The sequence below is a fragment of the Pinus tabuliformis genome, chromosome 5_1 (assembly GCF_031772625.1).
Source record: "Pinus tabuliformis cultivar Carrire ecotype Pingquan chromosome 5_1, CPIR1, whole genome shotgun sequence".
In the NCBI taxonomy this organism is placed as follows: Eukaryota; Viridiplantae; Streptophyta; class Pinopsida; order Pinales; family Pinaceae; genus Pinus; species Pinus tabuliformis.
The window spans coordinates 829,504,654-829,508,807 of NC_142305.1; positions in this window are offsets into that span (position 1 = coordinate 829,504,654).

A 4,154-nucleotide genomic window follows, 5' to 3' on the forward strand; every position below is an offset into this window, starting at 1 on the left:
GGGAGTGAGTCAGCTTCTGGGGTTTTGATTAGTGTCATTTCATTGCTAGTTCTTGGTTCCACTTGGAGATTTCATGATATCTTACTCATCCCTGGGCAAATTCAGAGAGGAAAATGTCATATGAGCAGTTTCTAGAAGATTATCTGAGTTTCCACCTAGCAAACTGCCTTTGCCATTTGTCTGCTCTTGCTCATCGCACCCTTTATGTGTAGCAGGTGAGATGCATCGCATCCTCAGCATGGAGCAGTCTGTATGGTCCAGTTTTGACCAGTTCTAAGAAGTTTTTCAGGGAGAACTTCTAGGAAGTGATGTAATCAGTTGACCTTGATCCTTTAGGGTATGAAACAACACTTTTATGGGTTTGAGAGCCCTTGGTTTATTGACATATGTCATTTGGGTTGTAGTGCCCAAATATGTCTATAACAGTTGCCCCCTAAAGCATGAGGTCGTAAATCTTCTGATGTCGGGTGAAATGCTTTATCATGAGGATCCGAGGTTTTTCGAACTGGAAGGTGACCTGTATAAAATACAATACAATACATTATCTTCATATTATTTTCATGATCTAGCTGAGGCGGGCATTCCCATTCTCAGCTTTATAAATTCATTTTCATGTACATAGGACAGACAATCGTCTACGTGGCAAACTGATGATTCTGGTAGAGCCATCATCCCTTAGCTTGGATGATTATCTGTGCAGTTATGGAGTACATTTGATGTCTTTATTTTCCTAAATATATCACAGCCTGGATGGATGAAACTAGATCCGAGGTCTTCAAACTCGTTCAATCTTCGCCCGATGTACAAGTTGATCCATGTGAAAATATGTTCTGGTGTCGAACATGGAAAGACATCGCCTAATTACCAGCCAATGATGTAAGCTGTTAACAGGCGCGAGAGGAATCACTGATAATGATAATGACCCTCAAGGTACTGCAGTACAATTCACATGGTGTGAATACATGAGTCAATGTCGAACACCACGTAAAATCTTTTGGTCGATGGCCATTGATGTAAACCTGTCACCGAAAGTGAGAAACTTGCCATTGAGGCATGCAAACTTCAAAGTACTGAAAGGGTTGTTCCTAAGTTGACTTCTTGGATAATGAGCTGATGTCGACAAGAAGTGACATGTCGTAGGAGGGCCTTAAAGAATCCCACATATATGACACGGAATGGAGCAAATGATTTTGTGGAGGTGAAAACGATCTGATGATACAAGGTTCAGGGTGGTGGTCATGAAAAATGGAGCATGAAGGTATTACAGCGGATGAGGTGTTAGCCGAGTTGGTGAATTCTCTGAGCGACCTCTCTTGAACATATATGTGACACTGGAATGGATTGGTAGCATTAACCCCAAAATGGATGGTATGAAGGACCAATGGTGATATGACTGGTGAACGGAATAACCCAACCCGACTCAATCATGGTGATGGAGTGAAGGTGTCATGTTCAAGAGCGACCTGCTACCAATGAAGTTCTTCAAGTTTTCTTCCCTTTTTCCCCAGTCATTGCTGACCAGTACCTCTTTATTTTTTTCAAGCTTGAGGAGGATAACACATGCTTGTTCTATAATTTTCCCTTCGTTCAAACCTGTCGCTATGTTTTAGCGAGCCTAGCGACAGTGAAACTCGCTCTTGTCCGTATGGACAAGTTTGTCGCTATTGTTTTAACGAGTTTAACGACAAAGATAACTCGGTCCTTTTCAGTTTTATAGAGTCTGAAAAGAGACAGAAAGGAAACTCCAGTAGTCCTTTTTCATAGTATGATCCCTTAAATTCGAAAAAGTATAAAATAATACGAAAGGGATGACTTTACCGATCACTTTAGCTAGCCGAAAAAGACAATCGCTCGATCTTTTTGTGTAATGATCCCTCAAGTCCAAAAAGATTAAAATATAGAAGAGGGATGGCACTTCCAATCACTTTAACGAGCTGGAGAGGCCAATTTCTTGTAAATCTTTTCATATTTTACGAGTCTAAAAGGAGCTTAAAGGAGACTCGTTTTTTAGGAACGGGTGATGTTTTTGGATAGCAACTGGTTCCAGGTAAGTTTGGAAATTTTCAATCACAGTAGTGTAAAGAAGGTGGCTAATAGAATCACTCGTCGCAGTTGTTCCTCAAAAGGTTAAAAAATCAAGTGGAGGCGTATGATCGGCTAAAAAGGTGGAGGTGATGGTGAGAACACGACCAAGGTTCAAAAGTTGATAGCAATGTGATCACAAAGGTTATTTACCGAAGGTGGGTTCATTTTTTAATGAGCTTGAACTCTGGTGGAACATATGCTCATTGCTAGGTTTATTTTTTAATGAGCTTGAACTTCGCGGAAACGTGCTCGTACCAATCGTATATTAAGAAGGTCTCTCCTTAGTAGGTTCATTTTTTAGGGAGCTTTCCCCATGTGAAACTTTGCTCCGACCCTTTTGTATGTGAGCTAGGAATGACCAACTATTGTCCTAAGGGTTAATGAACTACTAAGGTTAGGTAGGATAGTTTCTCGCCAGGAAACATTTCCTTTACTTTGCCGTAGCCGCTAGTCCCAACAAAGGTGAATGGTGGATCAGACCAATCACCTAACTTAAGCAGTTGAAGTTAGTAAAAAACTATGGGGTTAGAGTTACGTTGGTCACTTTTCACTTGCGTAGAAAAGGTTTGCATGACCCCAGGTATAAAGAAAAATAGAGTTTCCAGGTTACCATACGGAAGTTCTTGCATTAAAGCAAGGTTGTTTTGCCCATGTTGCAAACAAAACACTTCCTTGGCTCTGTCCATCGAAATAGACAAAGGTGAAAGGTGTGGATCCACTGCCAATCACATAACCTTCGATGAGGAAATATTTTTCCAGACTGATCCCATTTTCCTAAACGGACGGGTGTGTCAGATTGGTCATATATCCTACGAGGAAACATATCTTATATCTGGGGTTTTCCTGCCAAAGCAGACCAGGGCGCATGCCCCCTGGGTTTAGTCACATTCACCGAATCACTCGCGATCATCAGGTGGATGGGCTGGAGGTTGATGAGACATTCCTTGTACAAAAATACCATTCAGGGATGGCATTTGACTAGTAGTTGTGTTTGAACCGGGGAATGAAAGCTGGTCAACGAGCTGGACCATTCTGCCTTCATATGGGAAACACGTCACCCGAAAGAGTGAGGAAACAATAGCTCCCATGTTGTAAATGTAGTCACGCCCAAGGAGTAGATTGTAATTTAGAGGCCCTTGGACTACCATCAAATTCAGATGAATGGTTTTCCTTCTCAGAGTTATAGGCAAATTTGGAAGGATCCCTAACGGTCGATTGGTTCCTTTATTGAAGCCTGATAGATTTCGAATCTCAGGCAGAAGCGATGGTGAACTAAGCGCTTTCCAAGCAGTTGAGGAAAGGATACTCACAAAAGCCCCTTCATCTATGATAGTACCAGTCATGATCATTCTATAAGCTTGTACTATGATTCGGAATGGTACATTAGATGGTAGGCGGGGTCTCGCTAGTAGATCCCAATCAAAGGAAATGACTAGATTGCTTGGAGGAGGGACCGAATAAATGGTTGGATGAATATCTTGAACTGAGGAACTTCCCTCCTGTGGTAGAGGAATGGGTATATTTCCCCCATGTTCATCGGATTCTGTGTTAACAAAAAGAATTTCAACGGTGTCGTTCTCATTCTCATTGGAGACTGTATCATCTGAAGATGGACTTTCTGAAGACAACACTGGGTCGACTGTCATCTTGACCTGTTGACTTTGGTCCGGTGTGGACTCAGAGGGTTTATCTTCAACGATAGGTGTTTCAACCGACAACAGAGGTGTGTTAGTCGGATTTTCAACTAGCGATGGACTTGGCAAGATTTTCTTGTATCCAGCATGAAGTCGCAGCAGTGAAGCAGCACGGTTATCCAAGACTCTTTTAGCTTCATCCAGGAAATGGCAACGGTGGAGGGCATGATTGCCTTCACACAACCTACAAAGAAACTTAGATCTTCCTTTTTTCCCATTGACTTCATTTTCACTAGTTGACAGTGTACTTTCAACATGATCGACAGAGGTTGAAGACACTGGATTGTGCAAGCGGGGAGACCAATCTCTCAAGATCCACAGGATGTAGGGACAATCTCGATGATAGCGGTCTCCTTTGCAAATGAGACACGGAGA